At 42.2% G+C, this 13,670-nt stretch overlaps 1 protein-coding gene and 1 pseudogene across 1 annotated transcript in view; one reads left to right on the top strand and one right to left on the bottom strand.

Moving 5' to 3' along the window:
• Positions 1-13,670, top strand: part of RPL34 (ribosomal protein L34) — a 338,386-nt gene that overhangs the window by 239,493 nt on the left and 85,223 nt on the right. The window lies entirely within an intron of this gene.
• LOC136656581 (5S ribosomal RNA) lies at positions 9,488-9,613 on the bottom strand (annotated as a pseudogene).

Here is a 13,670-nt window from a genome sequence, read left to right on the forward strand (position 1 = left end):
AGCTATCAAGAGTTCCGATTGCTGCAAATCTATGTCTCTTTTTGGTTCTAGCATTATTCTTGGGAATTGTGCTTTTTGTTCAGTTAAGATATTTCTGTTGCTGGCAGCGGGAAAAGCTCGGTTTTGCTTGAGCTTTGCTGCATTGCATTTGTCATGCCTTAAATCTTTCTGCCTCATTGACTTTGAGAACTGCCTGGGCTCTGTTGATTATTGACTTAAGATCAGCTGCACTGTATCTAATTTACTCTAGTCTGGTTGTGATATCAAGTCTGGTTGATTAGAATAGCTCAGTTTTCTTTGGCCTTAGATAAGCTCATTTGTGCTTCTGTGTCTTGATCTTTATTTGGATTTGTTATTCCTGTACTCATTAAATGTTGCAAAGTCTGTCTAAGCTTCAGCCTTACATTGGGTAACAAGACAGCCCTTAGAAAAATGTCTAACTGCTCTCCAGTCAATGAGAAACATGAAATCCAAACAAGGCATTCTCCCTGGAAGATTACATTGCTTGGCATTTGATTATAAACCTTATGTTTAAGCATACACAAGAAATTTATCCTATACGTCAAACTGGACAGGAAATATCAATAGGTTTGCCACCTTTAACAGGGAAAAACAAACTTTACAGTACTGCTGTTTCTTTCATGATTGCAATTGCATTAAACCAAATATCTGAAAGCGATGATAAAAAAAAAAGGTAAACTAGTCGGATAATATGGGTTTTATTTTGAATTCCTCAGTATTTGTGTATTTATACCAGCAAGTTTATGTTGCTAGGCCATGATGCATCTGGTTTTTAAATCATCAGAACCAATATGGGTCTCCCCTCTTTTTAGCAGGGGGAGAGTAACTGGCCCACCTCACCCCAGCAGTGTCTTTTCTAGTGGCTGTCTGCTGGTGTTCTTTTTGCATCTTTTTAGATTGTGAGCCCTTTGGGGACAGGGAGCCATTAGTTGTTTGATTTTTCTCTGTAAACCGCTTTGTGAACTTTTAGTTGAAAAGCGCTATATAAATACTGTTAATAATAATAATAATAATAATAATAATAATAATAATAATAATAATAATAATAATAATAATATGAAAATAGTCTAGGAATCACTGGTTTGGATTCAGTCAAGAAACTGGTAAAAAAAATAGGAAGTGACTCCATGACTTCAGAATTCACAACACCTGTCATGAGATGTATACATGCCTAAGCTTAAGAAGCATTCTTACACATAGTTATAGCAACTGGGGAGCATGGTACAGCAATTCCATGACCAAAAGTATTTGCATACCATCAGCCCTAAGAGAACAGTATCATATGCAGGAATGATGACCACTTTAGTGCTACATTACCCAGAGGAAGCCTTGAATTTGCATTGCTATGATAAGGCGTATTATAATGCAAACTCAGTGAAAGACAAGAATTTCTTCCACAGGAAACTGCCTGCCTGCCTGCCAACTGACATCTTTGTCAGAGGCTCTTCTCTACATATACCTCCACTTTCTAAGGTCAGGTAGGTGGTGACCAGACAAAGGTCTTTTCTGTGACAGTGCCTAAATTAGAAAACTCACTACAGTACACATTTCTTCACTGCCAATAGACTTTTAGGTACCAGGTAGCGTGTTCTTTTGTGCCTTTCATGGTATGTGAAATTCTTTTGGCATGTTTTTATTAACTGGTCTGCTGTTTTATCTTTGTGTTTTTACATACTTTTTTCAACAGATCAGTGGTTTCCAAATTTTTTAGCACCAGGACCCATTTTTTAAAATGACATTCTGTCGGGACCTACCTAGGTTTACCAGACCTAGATCTAGAAAGAAATAATATTTTTATTCATTTATATTCAAGCCAGAACAAAGACTCTCTGTCTCCCTGTATGTACACATGCTTGCATACTACAGGAGCTGAGCTATTGGTGGGGCAATTAGGTGTCTTACAAACTGCAGGAGCTGAGCTCTTTGCAGGGCAGTTAGCAGCTATCTGAGTTTTGAATAGCCTCAGGGCTTGAGCCAATTAGTTACCTGATCTTTCCATCACACTGTTTTCATTGGAGGCTTTGCAGGACCCATCAGAAATCAGGACGTGACCCACCAGTCTATCTATTGAATAGATAGTCAGATCAGATATGTGGATCTTAAAAATGTAAATGAGAGTGGGTGTCGGGAAGAACCTTGCAAGCAATCTCTCATCGTTCCAGAACCATATTTAATACAATGGGTAGTAATCAGAGCCTTATAGAATATTCAGAGTTTTTAATAGATGCACTAATATTCTCATTGTATAAGCATCACTTTTTAATCGTTGTATACCTGTAATTTATTTGGATACGTGAGAGCTATTCAGAAACAAGTGCTTATGAGATATTTTTATGCCCATATTCCACATGACCGTGAAGTATCAGTGTGTGACAAGAGGCCTGGAGGATTTCCCTTTAGTCTTCCTTTCCATTTGGAGCTGCAAATCAATTTCACAGGCTGAGACTTTCACGTGGAGCATGTGTTATGTTACTCTTGCCTGTGAGACATGTGGGTGTGCCAAGGAAAGATGGGAAGACAAAAGGCGATCTTGGTTTCTAATCTTAAACCACATAAAAATAGCTCTACCACTTCTGTTAATACTTCTAAGCTGCCTGAAAATTATTGCATTTTGTTAAGACATATAACAAATATGAGAGTTTAGAGAAAATTTAGGTGTGCGGTTTGCTAAATTAGAGGCCCAACTGGGGGCCAGGCATGATGACATATTTCTTGGTTATGCTGTGCTTAGATTACTGTAACTCACTCTGCGTATGCCTTTGAAGACTGTTTAGAAATGGCAATTGGTTCAGAGTGCTGGTAAGCGCTAACAGTTGGGTGCATGGGTCTCTGTTATGGAATTCTATCTCTAGAGAGGCTCATCTTCTCCACTCTGTGATGGCCTTTCGCTGCCACACTAAAACATATTCTGGTGGAAATTCAAACTGTCTGTGATTTTTGGTTTTAATTTCTGCTTTTGACCATTTTTTCATTTCATGAATTTTGGTGTGTGCTTGTTTTTAAACTTCTCGTGTAATTAAAAGTTGTATTAAGGTTGTTTTAACAATTTTGTCAATAGGTGTCACTGAAACTTGGTTAGATAGAGAGGAAGGATTACTTTCTCCCAGCAATATCCACTGGGTTTAGGGTACATCACCCCCTTCAATGGAGTGGAGGTGGTCCATGATAGTCTTTTATGAGTCCATTCCCCTAAGTGAGTGCCCTACCAGTGGTCCTTGAATGCTGTGTGTTTGTTCCTAAAACTGGGTGTTTGAGAAAAGATTGGGACCCTGTTGATGTACCACCCATGCTGAGTTGACTGGGGCAGTCTTGGGCATTGCACTATAGTCCTCTAGGTTAGTCCCCTAGGAGACTAAGGGCCCAATCCTAAGCTTTGCGCACCAGCTCACCACCGGCATGCAGTCGCAAATGTGCCCTAAAACACGTTTGCGGACCCTAGCACCGGTGCTAGCCCAGCACTAGCCATCACTGGGCGAGCACCAGATCTCTGCTGCTCGGTGGTTGCACAGACCACCGAGCAGTAGAGACATAGGTGGGGGCATGGAGGGAGGCCAGGAGGAGGCATGCTGGGGGGAGGGACCAGTGCGGGAGGAAGGCGGGACCGGTGGAGCTTTGCTCCACTGGATCCAGAACCTCCAAGTAGGGCTGGCCACCCAACACCGAGGCTCTTGATTCTACACTGACCTTTAGGTTGTTGTAGAATCAAGTAGACCCATTGCGGAGCTACTTGCTTTACCCGGGGGAAGGGGACAAAAGTCCCTTTCTCTCGAGGAGGGGGTGTCGGCTGCCTAGAGTGTGCAGGATGCAAAGGCAGCCATTTTTGGCACCGCTGCAGCCCTGCACACCAGGCAGCTCAGGACTGAACTGTTAAATGTTTACTTCAAAACCAGTGCAGAATTTAATGGCTGCCAAGACAATGGTGGGCCTGAATAAGGCAATATCAGCATCCACACATTTGACAAGGGCATGCTCTGGACTAGGTGCTTTCTGCTTGGCTGGAAGAAAGTGATCTGGTAATGATGGAAATTAATAACACTCCATGAATGAATCACTACCTGGAAGCGTTTGGAACCATTGGGGGTCCTAACTTCTGCAAGGGCTAGAGACCTATTAGGATGGTCCACCCATAGAGGCTTATGGATCCCAACCTCATAGCTTCTTGATGACTCTGGGGGCTTTCCTGAGAATCTGGCTGTCAGACCTATTCAGGCTCTGCTTGACCTCTAGAATGACAAAATAGCCAGAACCGTCAATATGAACACTCTTGAGCATCGCCTCCCCAGTTACAGAGCTGGGACAGCTCCTTGGTTTTCCACAGAGCTGCAGGTAATGAAGTGTAGGGTAGCCAACTGAAGTATAATGGAAGAACACTCATGCTGAGTCCAACTGAACATGGGCTAACGCCCACAATCCGTACTGAAGATCGCTGTGAAGGTGGCTTATTTCTCTGCCAGTCACAGACATGGAGCACACCTGCTCTTCGCGATGTGGGACCTATTGCATCTTAGTCCACAAGGTATGAAGCAACTGTTACCCTGCACACGCCTGATCTTGTCTGATCTTGGAAGCTAAGCAGGGTCAGGCCTGGTTAGTACTTGGATGGGAGACTGCCTGGGAATACCAGGTGCTGTAGGCTTATACCATAGTCTTTCGAGACTGAAGGTTATCAACCGACCACAAGGTAGAGCTGAAGTGATCCTAGTTGTCACTGTGATAACTGTGCAGATAAAATTCTTTGCATTCACCACCATTTAGTCTCTACACTGGAGGTTCCAGGAGAGATGGCTCTGGCACCTGCTTGTCCTGTGATTATGGATTCTGTTCACCTTGTTCAGTTGGAAGATGTGGACAGGACCCTTGATGCAAACAACATGCATTCTCAGCTCTTGCCCAGCAAAAAACTTTCCAGAGATTGACTGAATGAATGGGTGGGGTGGATAAACAAGGCTTCACTGGTAGAGGGCAGTATCTAAACTTTTGCCTGTCTAAAACTGGCAGTTGTGGGCCCTCTGTTGAAAAAGCCCTTAACTGATTCAGTTGAAAAATTACTGGCTTGTATCAAGTCTTCCATTCTAATGCAAGGTGTTCAAGTATGTAGTAGTAGCCCTTTTCCAAGGATTCTTCTGCTATAAAATAACAAATAAATAGGGGCTTGGTTCAGGAGAATAATATAAAAGATCTTGACAACAAAATATCTTAAGACATAACTGAGAAACTCATATTTCCATATATTTATTTCAAGCCTATATTTCAATTTCTAGCATCGATGCTGGAATGTTTTGTAGAGGAATACGAGAAGTCATGTTGTACTGAGATAATATGATAACAAGTAATCAGGGTATAATATGACTTTTTTCTTCTGCTGCTAATATTAGGCATGGTTAGGGGATTAGATATTGTGAAACCATTTTGCTTAGGAACTTAAGAAGTGCCTTGCTGGATCAGCCAAAATTCTATGTAGCTTACCATTCTATTTCCAACAGTGGTCAGTCAGAAGTTTCTAAAAGCACACAAGAAGAGGATGATTGTCCCATGATGTTTGTCCCCAGTACCTGATAATCAAAAGTGTATTAGGTTATCATGGCTAATAGCGATTATTAGACATATCCAGTTTAATTTAACCCTTTTACAACATAATCAAAGGTAATGACCAGTTTCTTGTTTTATGAAAGTTTAATAAATTAACCCAGACAAAAGCATTATGCAATTACTATGAGAAATGTTGAGCTTATGAAAGCTTGGGAAAGGAATTCTTTATCCCATGGGAAATACATGAACACAAAAAATGCTTCCAAGACAAAAAAAATATGTATTTTTTTGGATGTTCAGACTGAAACAAAAGTGTTCAGGAAACCAAAACAAACTCTTTTGATCAGTTGTCTTTTTGTTCTGACAGGAAATTTCACTGGGAGAAAAAAATTCTGTCAAGACTTTTTTTCCCTTGAAGAATAAGCTATTTTCCATTCTGAAAAGATTCATTGGGAATCTTATAACCAGATCTGCTTCAGGGCTCTGATTTCTCTCTCCTAAAGGGGAAAAATTTTGCTTAATTTTTAGAACATCTCCCTGGAAACCAGTAATTCATATCCTCCTACATTTAACAAAGTAAAAAAAAGTGCTCTTCTTTTATGTGAAGTGAACAAATGGTGCAAGCTGAACAAATGGTGCAGGCCAAATGAGTAAGCAGTTTCCACTGCGGTCTGGTGATACAGTTTGCTAAGGAGATCCCAAACCTATCCAACTTTCCAGCACCTATGCAGCCTCAAGGTAAGGGAATAAATATTTCCTTACATTGAGGAGGTCTCCATTACTTCACCACCACCACCACAAGATGTAGCTCACACCCTGTTGGCACAGCTGCATAGGTGCTGAAAAGTTGGATAGAATTGGGCCCTGAATTACTGAAATATTAACATCAAGATATTCATTTATTTGAAGTTCTGAAGGAACTTTCAGTGTAATAAATGTACATATTTTTTAAGTCAACAATTGTATAATTTTTTTTTTTTTTTCAGAATTTCATGGAAGGTAGAGAAAACTTTGGGTGGCCATCATGATGGTCACTCTAAGAAGTGTTCCAAGGTGACTTTTGACTCTCAAGAAAAGGAGTAGGCTGAGTAGAGGGCAGTGACACTTTTTCAAGATGTCATCTTAATGTAGAATGGATTGGCTGTGCAAACACTATTCACGTGGTCCAAAGAAACAGTGTTTTCATGTGAACCTGGAAAGAGGAAATTATGGAGGATGGCTTCATGTATGAACACAGCCTATGAGGCCAGAAATAGATGCTAAAGTAATGCATCTCTGTCACCTCTATTTGCCTCCAATGGTATGTAACACGGTGGTGGCTAGGATGTGTAACCTAGGTATTGTTCCTATTGAGTAGATACAGTTGGAGGGTCTGTGTATGTCGAAGACCCTAACCTGACCCATTCTTACTGAAGCATCTTGGAACATTTTGACAATTTCGTTTCAAAATATGCGTTATCTCTAGAATGCTTTGAACATATACTTGAAGAGTGAAACTTTCTGAATATGTTCAAATAAACTATTATCTTTTTACATATAAAAATGCAACTCTGATTCAAAAACTTATTTTTAAAAAACAGTTATTTGGAACCCTTGATCACCATTAAGCCCAGCCGTGGCAATTAGTGCTTTCAGGCCTTGGCGCTTGCGCTCTTCTCTAGCAGTAGCTCATTTCAAATGCTAACCCTGTAATTTATTAGTAATATTTAATACCTCAGTGACCATAAAACCTTAGTGTTTTATTGCCACTGATTAACATACCTTTGATGTTCTGCCCAGCATTACACAATCCAAAACAAATTACTCTCAGGAAGCTGAATATTATATAAATACAGGAAAGCAATAAATAATGCATAAGAGGAACATTTTTTTGGTGCGTTCTAACATGCCACAATCTCTTCATATGGCTTTGACTTCTGAGCCAGCAGCCCTTCCAGTCCTCCCGGGGGGAGTTTTCACCTAGGAGTGCACTTCGCACGCGGGATGCTGCGGTGGCGGCAGCTGCTGTCAGGCAGCTTTTCAAGACTGAGGTTTTGTCAACCATGAAGCCTGTCCTTCAGATCTATACCAGGGAGAGGCTGATATTGCCTAGTCAAGGTGCCTTCAGTCACAGTCTTCTCACTAATGGGCCCCAGATGTACAAGAAACAGAAACTTTCATTCATTTTTTAGGATGGTGCTTCTCTCCCCCTACCCCCAGGTTTTGGCAAAACGTTATAGAAGAAGAACGGTAATGCTTTATAAAGTAACACACATATTAGTTACTAGCAGACTCTGATGATGACCCATTCTAAGCAGTCTTGCAAGGACCTGGCTAGAGATGGAATCGTAGCTTTGAACATCTTCAGTTCTAAGGCAAGAGTTTTCAAAAGAGCCTTTGGGAGTACGTCACCAGTTCAGTAGCGTACCACGGTCATTTGGCATCCAGGTCCCATATATTTTTGGCACCCCCATGCCAAAATTATTTTCAGGAATAGTCATGACATGAAATTAATAATAATAATAAGAAGAAGAAGATGAAGAAGAAGAAGCACAAGTACCATCAACCAATTACAAAAGGCCGCCTTATTAGGAACAACGCATATACTCTGGCAGTATTTGTAACGCAACAACATGTAAACAAAAAATAGCTACCTATCCGAGGTCATTCGGAAGGACTTGAAAGGTGGATATAAACAAAATCTAGTCAAAAACAACATGACGGTGAAAATATAATACAGTTGTGCACCAGTTAATGATGGGGATCGGGACCGTGAACCCCGTCATCAAGCAGCACTCGACGCAATCTGAACCCTCTGCAGGGAAGGGGATGCTCTCCTCCCCTCCGGAGGGTTGTCTAAGCCTCCCAGAGGCAGCGCATGTCCGAGTGCTGCCTCTGCAAGGCTCAGACTGAGGGAAATTGTCCAGTTTCATGGAGAAAGCCAGAAATCGCATGAGTGGCACGATTTCCCTCAGAGGCAGCGCTTCGACTTGCACTGCCTCTGGGAGGCTCAGTCAGTCTTCCGGAGGTGAGGGAAGCTGAGCTTCCCTAGCATTCAGAGGGTGGGGGTGTGCGCCCCTGACAACCATGTGACCACATGTGGTCATTGCATATGTGATCCTGGCGTTAGCTAGTAGGTCACTAAGGGGCACACACCTGTAATAATACTGGCCAGAGAAGAAGTGCAGACAGTGGACATTTTCTTTTATTGAATTCTCTCTCTCTCTCTCTCTCTCTCTCTCTCTCTCTCTCTCTCTGTGTGTGTGTGTGTGTGTGTGTGTGTGTGTGTGTGTACACAAAGTATGTTTGAATAGTTATATATAACTTTGTATATATAATTATATCAACCGGGTGCTGTAGGCTTATACCATAGTCTTTCGAGATTGAAGGTTGCCAACCAACCAACCACGCTTCTCTTGTGGGAGGCTGCAGCCAGCACTACCCAAATTGTGGCTGCAACCAGAGTCATCCCCACTATCATCTTGGGGGTGGCCTCTTGAACACTCCTATGCAACCTGGCACTCCTTGGCCAACCTCTTCATATGCCACTGCTTCTGTTCTCACAGAAATACATGTACTGCTTCTTTTTAAGATCCCAATCTGCAAACATAGTCCTAAGACGAGGAAATGAAATTATGCTGGTGCAGATTTCTGGTATGCAGCTCAATCCTATGGATGGTTACTCTGCAGTAAATTCTACTAGGGATCAGTGGAAATTATTCCCAAGTAAGAATAATGCTTATAATGTTGTTATCGCCAAATTGTGCCATTATTTACAGTGAATGTTGTTGGCATCCTTCAGTCTTGGAAGACTATGGTATTGTGCTCTGAATGGTGGTTCTGGAACAGAGTGCATGAAGCCCACTCAGGCGCGAAGCCTGGGTAAAGTAGTGCACGAAACCTGGTAGTAAATTGGTTGGTTGGTTGGCAACCTTCAGTCTCGAAAGACTATGGTATACGCTTACAGCACCCGGTATTCCCAGGCGGTCTCCCATCCGAGTACTAACCAGGCCTGACCCTGCTTAGCTTCCAAGATCAGACGAGATCGGGCATGTGCAGGGTAACAGTTGTAGTGGTAGTAAGCCTGGTAGTAAAGTAGTGCGTGAAGCCATCCAGTGCGCGAAGCCTGGGTAAAGTAGATATGGAGGATAGACTGTTTCCCATGCAGCAAATCCCCCCTCTCCACGTCATTGAAATGGTCCAATGGAAAGGCAGAAGCCAATACCGTTGGTTCCAGCGGCGTCGCAGGAGTTGCCAGAATGTCAGCCATGAACTGCCTCAGGGATTCCGGCTCCAGATTTTGCCTCGAGGTTGACTCCTGAAACCTTTTCCATAACTGGATGTAGCCACAAGGCAGTGGAGGTTTGGGATCAGAGTTTTCCTTCTCTCAGATGAGCTGCCTTCCCAAGCTATCTAGTCCCATGTACCTGGTGGCTATTTAGTCGCCTCTTAAGACATGTACAGCCAAACCGAGGACCTATTCTTATCCCCAGCCCCCAGGGGAGGCTGAATTACAGTGATTAATTATTACAGTGAATAATACTTGGATATTTAAAATTTTTAATGACTCTTTGCTCTCACTCTCTTCCTCTTTTTCCACTTTCCTTGTTCCCTGTGCCCTGCAGCAGTGTTTTCTGGAAAAGGATAAATAAATCTTATCCAAGAGCAAAGTCTAATGTGAGCACCTGTCAGTGCCTCTTGCTTGAGTCTACATCTGGCTTAAACCACATGGGATGAATTATTTGATCCCCCTCCCTTCCTTTCTGCTTCCCTTTGTACTCATCCATGTAGCTTAAGGTTCATGTTTGAAGTCTTTTATCCGCAGCACCCAGTACTAATTTTGACCTTCACATGGAATACTAATGAAACACTATGATGTGGTTACAAAACAAAATGAACTAAAAACAATAAAAAAAAACCTACTGCCATTAATGGTAACGACAGCTATTGATTGTCTTATATTTTGGATCTGTGCACATGGTATCTGATATAACTTCTTGCTACTGTTCCCCTGCTAATTGGGTAAGAGGCACTTTTTCAAGTGGGTGCTCCTTTTTTTAGCAGGGGGAGAGTAACTGGCCCACCTCACCCCAGCACTGTCTGTTCTAGTGGCTGTCTGCTGGTGTTGCATCTTGTTAGATTGTGAGCCCTTTTGGGACAGGGAGCCATTAGATATTTGATTTTCTCTGTAAACTGCTTTGTGAACTTTTTGTTGAAAAGCAGTATATAAATACTGTTAATAATAATAATAATAATAATAATAATAATAATAATAATAATAATAATAATAATAATAATAATAATAATAATAATACTGTTAAATTACATGATCTGCCTCTTGTACCATCCTTTTGTTTCAACTGCTGTCTGACCAGTTTGAATGTCCTTATATTTGGTACATTAAGACTTGACACCAAATGTATAATTAACCTTGGGATACATACCCAGGACTGAGGGAGGGGGAGGGGGGCTGAAATCACCAGGACCTGGGCTTCCAGGGGGCCCAGACCATGGCAAAACAAACGATACAGTACAAAACAAATTTATTACAAAATGAAATTGGGTACCTCAATCTCAGCCTATCCAGGACTGCATTTCCACTGTATCTTTAATCCACTTTCAATGCATGCCTAACCCCCACCCCATGCATTCTGGAGACTGTAATTTCTTAAGGGTAGTTCTAACAATTCTCAGATTCCTGAACAAACTACAGTCCCCCCAGCATGCATTGGGGGAACAGACGTTTTCTCTATAAGCACCAACATATATTAGTTCAATTCAAACATGAGAAAGTGAAACTAATACCTTCAGACCAAAACTGTTAGGCCCCAGTGGTTGGTCACCCAGTTCAGTTTACAGAATTCCTAGATTCCAAGAGTAAGCTCCTCCCCTTCTTCTAGTGTGTAGTGTGTGCAGAACACACAAATTAAATGCATCTATCAACTGCTTAGCTCTGAGAGTTCATATAACATCAACCTCTTTCTTCTCAGCATCCTCACGTTCCTTCTGCTTCCCAAGCCCATGCAAATCTTGGGGTGAAAACTGTTCTTTGTGAGAGTCTAATAACTCTTGTGTATCTTCTAATTCCACCTCATCAAGACCCACCTTCTTAGCCAAGCTCACAATATATCCTCTGGTCATAGATAAGGCAGTTTCAACACTGAAGCCTGAAGTGTCACACGCTAGATATGGACACATTTTTCTCCAAACCCCATTCATACACAAATGACTAACTGCCTCCCATGCCTCAACAGAGTCTCTAATGTTAAATGACTTCCAGAATTCTTTGACACTCGTTCTAGTAGCCTTCACTATAGCATCAAAAGTTTTTTTGCAGTAATAAGCTGGAAAGCCTGGGACGGAGGTTAGGATGCGACAGAGGCCTGCTCCCCATCCCCGCATCCCTGGGCCCAATCTGCCCCCATTTTGCCCTGCCAAGAAACACCCCACCTCTCCTCTGGTGCACCCTCCCACCACCTTCCCCTGCCCCTCTGCCACCCACCACAAGACCTACGAGCCCAGGTGGCAGTCAGCACCACTGGGTGCTGAAAAGTGCTTTATGGAGCTCTTACAACATAGAGCGCCAGCACTGCAGCCACAGCAGCAGCAGAACCCATCAATAGGATTTATTTTAAAAATCTGAAACATTTTGACTCTCAAACATTCTAATCACACCTTGATGCCTTGGCTGGATGAGCAGCGTTGGGGGGAAGCTAGACAACGTGGATGTTTTCACAAAGATCTTGAATGAAGCATGGATGTCCCAGGACATTGTCCACTAGGACTAAGACTTTAAAGGACAGATTCTCTTCCTCGCAGTAATGGCACAACTCATCCTCAGCTTAGAAATGAGATGGTAATATTTTCTGAGACTGGGAACCCATCCCTTGCTGTTTGCAAAGAAATTGAAGTGGCAAAAGATTTTTACACACACCTGTTGTGCGCACAAGAGTTTGCAGACTGATAGACAAGCACCAACTTCTGTTTGCAGTTTTCTTCAACATTGCCCTTGAACAGTAAAATGTAACAATCCTTAGAGGCTTTGAATCTGGGTGCCGTTATCTCCTCAAGAAATGTAGATCCATGCTGGCCTTCTTTTCAGAAACAGAACTCTTTTGCCCGTATTGAAGAACTGCTTTGCAGAATAGCCTCCCTTTCAATGCTCATGAACTGCTCAGCAGCCACAACATCAGCATTTGCAACTTCCCTGTTGTGTTGTGATAGCCATATATTCACTGAAAGTTAGCAAACCAGCTGGGCATGCTATAAATGGCTTCATGGGGCCTTCTTCCTGCTCCTGCGGTTCTTCCACAATTGTGTGGGCTTTTTCCTCCATTCACATGCTCAATATCTACCCCATGTGCTCCATTATAGAGCACATATAATGTGCATAAGAGGTCTTCTTTATGCTTGCAGCTGTACCCGATTGAGCACTTTTCTTTATCTTGTCGCACTGTCTTGAATGGTACAAAGAGTGCTTCATGTAAGCCAAGCATGCAGCTGGTATCTGAGACATGCTCCCTTCTCTGGAGCCAGTTGATCACCTCTAGCTTAGTATCAATTGTAATGAATTTTCATCCCTTCTTCAATTTAGGCTCACTAGATGGCAAAGCAGATGGAAGCTTTCTGGATGTGGTCTCACAGTGAAAAGTTCACAAATATCCCATATGTCTCTCTTGCTGGTCAGATATATGGAAGGGCTGTAAGCTTAACCATGCTAATTCATAATGAGCCCACACAAGTCACAGTCTTAATTTGTAAATCGTGCTATTTCAAAAATTGCAAATTAAGACTGTGTAAATAAGAGCTACTGGCACTAAAAAATATTTTCTAGTGTAACCTATTTCTGGCTAAGGGTAGCATTGGTTCACCTCTCTTTGAGAGGTATAAGGCTGTTGAAAGAGGATCTATTTGTGACTACAGCAGTTGTCTGAATTGGAAATGGAATCAGCTGGGATTCCCCTGCTTTTCAGAAAAATCTTATCCCCTTCTCTACCACCAGTCTTGTTTAACTAAGGGCCCAGTCCTATCCAACTTTCCAGCACTGATGCAGTCATGACAATGGGGCGTGTATCGCGTCCTGTGGTTGGGGGGACAATCATGGAGCCCTAAAGGCAAGAGAACATTTGTTTCCTTACTTT

The sequence above is a fragment of the Tiliqua scincoides genome, chromosome 6, assembly GCF_035046505.1.
Source record: "Tiliqua scincoides isolate rTilSci1 chromosome 6, rTilSci1.hap2, whole genome shotgun sequence".
Taxonomy (NCBI): Eukaryota; Metazoa; Chordata; class Lepidosauria; order Squamata; family Scincidae; genus Tiliqua; species Tiliqua scincoides.